This window comes from Taudactylus pleione, unplaced genomic scaffold, assembly GCF_031769625.1.
Source record: "Taudactylus pleione unplaced genomic scaffold, aTauple2 ptg000366l, whole genome shotgun sequence".
Classification (NCBI taxonomy): Eukaryota; Metazoa; Chordata; class Amphibia; order Anura; family Myobatrachidae; genus Taudactylus; species Taudactylus pleione.
This window is the reverse complement of record NW_028284767.1, coordinates 10503246-10513027: the sequence shown is the minus strand read 5'-3', so window position 1 is coordinate 10513027 and position 9782 is coordinate 10503246.

Sequence of the window (9782 nt, the reverse complement as noted above, 5' to 3'; positions counted from 1 at the left end):
GCACACGCTGCTGTGTGCTGGGCTGCAAAGGGAGACTGCTAGTCTCCTCTGAGTCACGGTCTGTGTAGTTCCTCCTCCCTACTTATGGTGTTGCTCTTGCCTGAGGCCCTGTCTAGCCTATTCTATTCTGGCTAGTCTTGATAACCCTAATCAAGCAGCAGTGGGTTGCACCTGGGAACTATGTTTATATATCCTCAGAACTGTACAATCAGCGCCAGGTCATCTAGTCTATCTCTGTGTTCCAAGGGTCCCATTTCCAAAGTTATCTCTGCTTGTTACCATCTTGGATCCTGGCTCACTGCAACCAAGGTTTTTCACCTGCTTCCCTGTGTGAGTAATCAAGGACATTATTATTATTTCTTACCTTGCACCAACTGACCAGGACTTGTTTATTTGCATACCAATTCCTCTGGATTTATTATAAGCAATTACAACATCTACCTCACTTCATCTGTACCTGTTTTGCACTGCATTTGCTACCAGAGCCGTAACTAGACTTTTTGGTACCCTGTGCCAGAAAGAGCATTGGCGCCCCCCATTTTTTCAAATTAGGACATTAACACACCCAAAAAAGGGGAATGGCTTCATGGGGAAGGGCCAGGGAAGAGATAGGGGAGACCAGGATGCTGGTGATGAAATAAGAGGAAGATACAAGTGAAAATAATAATAAACTGAAAATTGACAGGCCCTGCCCTGTGGTGTTCTGTGCCATGGCACTGGTCGCACTACCCTAGTTATGGCCCTGTTTGCTACCTTGGACTTTAGTGTGTGTATCCAGTCCTGGTCCAGCCAGTATACCTGTATTCACATTCAGTTATATTCCCATTTGTTGCTCAGTGACTCCTCATCAATAACTGCAAACAGCAAACAGTCTATGGCCCTCATTCAGAGCCGCTCGTTAGCGGCAGTACGCTCGTTCCGAGCGATGTTTGCACATCTGCGCATGCGTACGCTTTTTAGTACGCATGCGCGAACCAGTCAGTGCGCTATATAGCGAGTGCCTGCTATTTTGAGTGACAGAATGAGGCGTATGTGGGTGGTAACAGGGGAAGGTGCTTGAAAATGGGGAGTGGAGATCCGAACGCAGGCGTGCTTAAAGGTCAAAACGGGCGTTTTATGGGTGTGTATATTTAAAACAGCAGCGTCATTGACCACGTCACTGGGTTATTTTATAGCCAGAACTGCACGCAAATTTGTGGTAGCAAACACCAACCACAAGAATAGCGAGCAGTTCATACGCTGGTCGATGTACTCGATTAATCTAATAAATAGCGGACATGACGTAGGATGCGTGCGGCCAGGGGGCGTTTTTAACAAATAAACGAGCGTATGTTTTGCTCGTTCGTTCAGACTTAGAGGTGTGAACAGACTGCAATGTGCGTACGGATCATTTGAATAGCCACCCCTTGTTTTTAAACGAACGACCGCAAATAGCGTCCGGCTCTGAATGAGGGCCTATGTTCAGTGATCATCCATCTGTATTACTCCTGTACTGTTTTAATTCTGACAATCCCTGCATTTATGAGAAACCCTTTTTGCTAATAAATCATTATTTAATTTCACCCGACAGCAGTACTTAACCTTATTCAAGTATTTTGAGTACTTCATGCACACACACACAACTTGGGGATCGTGACAGTATGACCTGGCCTAAAAATGTGTGCTGAAGCTTTGAGGTTAATTCAGGGTGCTATAAATGTCTTCCTTACAAATTAACTTTCTGTCTCCTGAGCTGATGCAATTCATGGACTCTAGACTGCTGGCTGATTTTAAAGGGAAACTGGTTCAGATGCAAACTTTGTCAGCTGAAATACTTTTTACACTGTCTGAATTTTCGGGGAGTAACCCAGACGTCATCAAAATGTCATCAGGGGAAAATGTTATCTGTGAAAATGGAACTATGCACACTGGACATTCTTCTCCTGTTTAGAGTAATGGCAAGTTTAGAACTTTTCCACAACCTAGTCTCTCTGAAGCAGAACAAAACCATCGAAAGGATAACAAACTTTGGCCCTCATTCAGAGCCACTCGCAAACAGCAGTACGCTCGTTGCGTTCCGATGTTGACTAACCACGCATGCGTCGGTGTTACACTGCGCATGTGCGTACGGCAGATTGCGAGCTTTTTATCTGTCGTTCCTAAAATAGCGTCTGCGCATGTGCGTACGGCAGATTGCGAGCTTTTTATCTGTCGTTCCTAAAATAGCGTACAGGAAGTGACATGTCAAATGTGATTGACAGAACAGGGCGTTTTTGGGTGTTGACGGGGGTGGAGATGGAAAAACGCAGGCGTGGCGAGGCGTTTTTGGGGCGTACATACATTAGCAGATGCGAACGTCAAATGTGTTCGGACCGTCACATACGTCACTGGAACATCCTCTTTCCCTTCAAAATGCTCGCACAGTTTCGGGTCTGGATTACTCGACCACATTGGCGATGGCCTTCTCCTCCGTCCCGGGACTCCACGATGTTGCAGCGATTAATCGCGGGTGGTCACAAAAGCAATTAGTGTTGTATTGAAAACCGGCTTGGTATGTGTTTGGAAAGCAGTTTATTGGGATAGCACAAAACCGTACGCAGGTGGAAATCATACCTGCTAATGTCAGGATTACACAATCAATTGGCGTACATTTTTTGGGGTTTTTTTGGCCTCAATTTGTTGTTTATGGCCTATTGTGACAATAATGTCATCATGTTTTAATTAGCTCCCCTTTTTTTTTTTAATGTGCAATTTGCATCGTTATGTGTTTTTTTAAACGTTCCTTCAAGAGGCCTTTTTTTTATACAAATGAAATGGTTTTTGGTGTCCTTTTTTGCCTTTAGGGCCAGGATTAAATGTAACCCATTTGTCCAATAATGTCACAATACAATGTCAGATTTTTTTCATAAATTTATTGTTTAAACACAAACCAATTGGCATAATATTTTTTTTTAGTTTTTCTGCCAAAGATACTTTTTTTCCAAAATAAATAATCAATAACTGATAACATAAACGTACAAAAATAACTTAAAAACATTTCACAAGAAAGGAGAGGGAAGTTTTGACCAGAAAGGAATATGAGCCAAGCACAGAAGGAGTGTGGGAAAAGTCGCCATTGCTGTCACCGTTTTTTCGCCCGTTTGGATGGGGGAGGGTGGGCGCCAGACCGGGTCCGGGATGCCATCGGGCTGGCCTGTCCAGAGGCAGATGTTGTGGCCTCTGGACTAGGCACAGGGCTAGGCACATTTGGAGGATTGGCTGATGTTGTGCCAGAGGTGGAGGATCCTGATGTTCCGGCAGGAAGGGAGGTCGGCTCCACCATGTGCTGCCGATCGAGCTGCTCCAGGGCATCGGCGATGCGGATGTTGGCCCTGGTATTTTCCGCCAGGGCCTGACCAATGGTCACGTTGGCCGCAGCATTTTGCTCCAGGGCCTCAGCCACCCGTAGCAGACTGGCGTCCATCCTCTGCAGAATCTCCGTATGGAAATCCGATTTGAAATTGAGTTCTGTGAGGAGGCCCACTGCCTGCGAGGGGGCACGCCCTGGACTGGATTCTGCAGGGTCCTCAGCCTGATGTACTGGTTCCTCCCCTGCAGAGCCAGCAGAAATTCTGCGGCCAAGGCTTCCCTCTGGAGCAGACTCATCCGCCTGTGTCTCTGTTGGAAAAATGAGAAAAGACTCACATTAGAATCTACATATTGGCACAATAGCATTTCAGAGTTGGTGACATCACAATACTTACCTGGGCCAACATGAGGAGCCGCAAAGTCTGGCATGTCCGTATCCATGTTGGACACGCCAAACACCTCCACAGGCTGCACACACCCCTGTGCCAGCTCTTCTAAATCCGTGAACTCCAATGACACAGGGGTGGGACCCCCACCTGTCCCCCTTGCATGCCTAGCCCTGTCCGCGAGTTTTTGCTTTAGGCGATATTTGAAGTCGCCCCATCTGTGGGGAAAAAAGGAAGCCATTATCCTTTGGTTTAAAATGGGGTTTGTTTTTAGGGGGGGCAAGGGTTTACTTACCGCCATTTGACATCCCGGGCTAGACGGACATAATCACCCACCGTATTGACAGCAACGGCTACCTCTTCCCACATTCTCCACTTCTGGCTTAGACTCATATTCCTGTCTGCCTGTGGCAGGATGTCCACACACTTCTGGATCAAAACCTCCATCTCCTTTCTTGTGAAATGTGGCTGCCTTTTTTTTTTGGCCGCTTTGGCCGGAATACTGGGCCCAGCAGCCTCTTCCATGTCGTCATCCTCCTCACCTATTTGTGTAAATTTACAGAATTCACAAAATCACAACTTGCCTCATCTTATGTTTCAAATTAATCGTTGATAGAAAATGCATGAAAGACTTACCGCCTGACTCTTGGGCATTTTTTCCCTGGTCTGTCGCCATGTCTGCGGTCCAAACAAGAAATACACCAGAATTTCAATGTGTTTTCGTGACGTATTTATACATGCGTCCTTATTTTGCGGCCGCATCATTGATTGTGCGGCCCTATGATCCCTCCTTAATTTGTGCGGGAAACGAAACACTATTTATGGCTTGGTGTGTCTCAAGTCGAGGTGGCGTTTTTGGATTGTTGGAGGTTATCTTGGCTGGAGTTTATTGATTGTGTAGAAAGGAGTTGGAGGTTGGAGAATCGTTTGTTGTTTAGATTTGCGTTTTTTTTTCCGTTATCTTTGTTGGTTTATATTTTTGGGACCTCGTTTGTTGATTTGGTAAGTTTTGTGAAGTCTAACTTTTGTTCAATTGTTGTTTCATTGTGTTTTGTATATTTTGTAATTTTTGGATACCTAATTTATTCTATTTTAGATTTTGTTTATTTTCGACCCCAAAGACCTTTTGATTTTGCATCTTAGATATTTGCTCTTGGTAAGTCCATTTTTTATCTTGTATTAGCGAACTAATTAGCGCATTTTTAGTAGTTACTCTTGTGACTTGTATTAGCGAACTAATTAGCGCATTTTTAGTAGTTACTCTTGTGACTTGTATTAGCGAACTAATTAGCGCATTTTTAGTAGTTACTCTTGTGACTTGTATTAGCGAACTAATTAGCGCATTTTTAGTAGTTACTCTTGTGACTTGTATTAGCGAACTAATTAGCGCATTTTAAACAGCTTAATAATCATTCTAACTTTTTGATGGTTTAGCTTTCGCTTTTTGAGCCAACATTTCGACCCGTTTTGATGTACTGTGTTAAATGTCGCTTTGCGGTTTTGCTAAATGGGTGTTTGGCATATTTGAACTTTGGTCTAGCACAAAATGTATCCACAAAAATGCACAGAGTGAAATGTGTCAAGTAATTTTGTTGTTTATTTTCAGTTTGGACGTATCATGACAATACCCCGGCATGTAAGCAGCAATGGATGGTATCATCAAGCTAAGTTGTTTTAATATAGTTTGGGGGTGGGTCAAAAGCCTTACTTTTAAATTTTGGAATTTCAGGTTGATCTGGGGAGGATTGTTCTGGCCATGCTCCCGGAAGCCGACCAACCTCAATCTCATCCCAGGCGTAGGCATCGTAGGCATGCAAGGCCCCATATATTTCGAACACGTGTCACCCTTTTTGGAATGCCCGATGATGAGGTTTTAAGACGCTACCGTCTACCTCCCAAAATCATCATAGACACTCTCTCATTAATAGAAAGTGATCTTGAGCGGCAAATTGACAGTCCAACAGCAATACCACCACTGACGCAATTTATGGCGGTGTTACATTTCTGTGCCTCAGGATCGTTTCAAACAACGGTGGGAATAGTGGCGGGCATCTCCCAATCCTCCTTTTCCCGGATCCTGAGGGCAGTGATGGAGGCACTTTTCAAGCACCTCCATCATTTTATTCAAATGCCTTTGGATATGGGTGCCCTTAGTGTGGCCAAGGCCAATTTTTACCAAATAGCTGGCTTCCCACACATCATAGGGGTTGTGGATGGTACTCACATACCACTTCAGCCTCCAGCACGGCTGGAGGCAATATTTCGAAACAGGAAACACTCTCACTCCCTGAATGTAATGGTGGTATGTGATGCCTCCCTCCAGATCCTGTCCCTGAATGCTAAGTTACCAGGAAGTGCACATGACTCCTTCGTCATCCGGCAATCAGGGATATGGCAGAAATTAACCAACCTACAAGCTGGTGATGCGTGGCTTCTGGGTAAGTGGAGACCTTTAGTACATAACAATGTTAAGCTTGATACACAGTGTTCCTGATGTTGTCTCTTATTTTTCACAGGAGACAGTGGATACCCTTGCATGTCCTGGCTGCTCACTCCTTATTTGGCTCCCACACCAGGCCCACAAAGTGAGTATAATTCCGCACTTACAGCCACCAGGCAAGTGGTGGAGCGCTGTATCGGCCTTTTAAAAGGCCGATTCAGATGCCTCCACCGCTCTGGTGGCGAGCTCATGTATTTGCCGGATATGGTGTCGAAAATTGTGGTCCTGTGTGGGATATTTCACAACATCGCCATAAGGAGTGGTGTCCCAATGCAGCCAGAGGATGCCTTACCTGAGGATGGCCCCCCCGAGGTTGGTCGGAGGTCAGTATGTGGGGGGGCCATACGCGATGATGTGGTGGCCAGATTTTTTAGGTAAGTTTGACCCAAACTACAGTGTTTATACCTAATGTGTTTGTGTTTGTTTGCGAACATCTAATTTATTTTTATTTTTTCACCATCTTCTGTTTGTTCACATAATCTTTGCCACTCCAACGCTCACTACTTCCTGCTACCCTTACCAAACCTGGATCTGGTGATTTTGTCCATATATTCTGGAACCCATATCGCAACGCCATGTTTGTGGAATCATGTTGGCATGGTCCTTCGTCAACCAGTTCTTGATTTTTTTTTTAATTAAATATTTTATTTGTATGTGTTGTATTTGAGATTATCACTGTTTTTTTGTTTTGGGACTGACCACTTTGATTTCTCATTTATGTTGTGAATAAATGTTTGGAGAGTGAAATGGTCTTCCTTTTTTTGGACGTTAACAGCAAGTGGAACCAGGTTAACACACCTTACAATTGACTAAGGGGTAATCCAGTACTGACACCAGTTGATGTAAACTGAAATATGTTTGCAGGTTCCCAACCCACACCAAAAGGAAGCCTGTCCAAACCTTTGGATTTTGAAGATTGGCCTAAGCAGCTTGCACACCAACTAGGAACCTGTAAAATGGCGAAATATCTAATTGACACTACACCCAAAAAGGGAAATGACATTGTTACTGTTATGTGTTTCTTGTGGCTGTTTAACATACAAATACAAAATACAATCTAACTTTTAAAAAATGGAAATCCGTGCAGGAACAGTCTACTTATGTCAGGGAAAACTATTTGTGTTTTAGAAAAAAAGAATGAGCCAGAACGTATATTAGAACTACAAAATTTATTTACAAAACGAAAAAAAAAAAAAAAAACTACTGGCGAAGGATGCCAGACAGCCGGTCAAGGGCCACAAGAAGGCCAATTACATGTTGGCGCATCTGGCCAACACAATCCTCCACCTCTTGACGACGCCTCTGTTCCTCTGTGGGTGAGAAAAGTGTGTGGATTAATAAAACAATAGGGAATCCACATTAAAAAAACCAAAACACAACGAAATCACTCCTAAACAGAAAAAAAAAAACCAAAACAAAAAGGGGGTGCTGGCAAAAATACAAGGCCTATGTACAAATTCACACAGGTGTGATATGTGTATGTTGAAATCAGCAGGAAGAGGTAAAGGCAAACTGCTAAATCACCAAAAGTAAACCAAACAAGCACGAATAAAGGCACGACACATGATTACATACAAACAGTTTGTGGTTAAAAAAAAAGAGAAATAAGAACATACCGGGAGCCAAAACGGGAGCTCCGGAAGTCCCTTCATGTTCCTCCTCGGAGGAGCCTTCATTCCCCAAAGAACGGGGAGGGGTAATGATGGACTCCGGGGAGGGGGTAATTGGAAGAGGGGTGGGTGGAGGAGAAGGGGAAGTGGGACGGAGGGGAAGGAGGCCCGACAGTTCCGGGAGAGGGTCTGGGAAGGCTGGGGAGGAGTGGGGTATAGGGGAAATATTTGGGGTGGAGTGTTGGCTGGGGGTTGGGGATAGTGGCCGGGAACGCCGTCTGGCCGGACGGTGACGGCGTAGTCTTGGCTGTCCTCCTAAAATATGTCAAACAAATTGAGGTTAGTTTCTGGGCAAATCCGGGGCCCAAATTAAAAAAAAAAAACCAGCAACAAAAAACATGCAAAAAGGAGTAGAATGAAAAAAACAGAAATAGAGGGAAAACAAGCACACGCAGATATGAGGACAAATAATTAATAGGACAGACAGGAAAACATGCACACGCAGATATGAGGACAAATAATTAATAGGACAGACAGGAAAACATGCACACGCAGATATGAGGACAAATAATTAATAGGACAGACAGGAAAACATGCACACGCAGATATGAGGACAAATAATTAATAGGACAGACAGGAAAACAAGCACACGCAGTTTGCCCCACAAACACAAACATGAAAACCACAATACATAACACTTACTTTCAACGATCTGCATGCGAAAGCATGCCAGCAAGCGGGGCGTTCGCCGTTGCAGGTCTGACCACCTGCGCTCAAGCTGCCCGATGTTGCGGCGTGAACCCATCGACCGCAGGCGGGACCGTGCCTCCGCATACGCGGAGCGCTTCTGCCGGTTGGTGATGGGTGGAGGCTGGCTGGTGATCCGCCTATCCATCACCTCCGTAAGCGCCAGCAGCTCGCGCCTGGTGAATGCGGAGGCTCTCATGATGGCAATGGAGTTTTTCATACAAAACATTTTTGATAAAGTGTGGCCAAAATTTCTGATTGGCTAATGTATTTTGGAAATTAACAGGAGCAATTTTATTGGTTAGTGTATGAGTCATGTGTTCAACAGGGCCAGAAATCTCTGGAGAGTTATGATAGGCTTGATGCAGTGACATGCGTTTGCAAATTTAAATAAAGAAATGAACCCCGGAAAATATGCGGGGATCCACAGCAATAGAACAATTGTTTAATTGTGGTTCACATGTTTTTTGAACAATAAAAGCGAATGTTCCATCCGTACGTATTCTGCGGGTAAACACAAACACGGACAAGAGTAAAGTTTCTTGCATTGTGTTGAAAAAAAAAAAACAATTAAGCTAATTGATACATTGATTGGCATGATACGATTGAGGGAGGTAGGCAGAATAAAGGAGCAGGTAATCGACATCTGACAAGGCCACTTCCGGTTTCACTTGTGCGTGCGTTCCCTTCAAGCCATTTCGGGGATGTACGCTCGCTATTTCGCACGCTCGTTAGTTAGAGGAGGGGTCGCCTGAGTTTAGGGAGGAATTTTAGATGCGAACGAAAATACGAGCGAGCCATTGAATTTAAATATTTTTGTACGTACGCCTAACGTACGTGCGCCCGCTTGCGAGTGGGTCTGAATGAGGGCCTTTGTTTCTGTTGCGGTTTTATTCAGTGGTGACCCACTCGCAAGCCTAGGAATGGCGTTCAAAACTCTGTGGTTTTCCGTGTTGTCAAAGTTACCAGTGTTCGAGTGCCAACCCGAGTTTCCTGTGTTGGGGTACAATCCCCAGTCCCATGTGTCCTCAGTCCTGTAGTTCCAGTCTCTATTCCAACTGGGAATTCCAAATCTGCTGTTCTCAAGGAGGGAGTTTTGTGTGCTGCCCCTGAAAGGAGGTCTGAGCCTGATATGCCTCACATGAATGGCATAATCCTAGGAGGGGTCATCTGTGCCAAAGTTCCAGAAGGGAATACTAGAGTCAAAGCCCT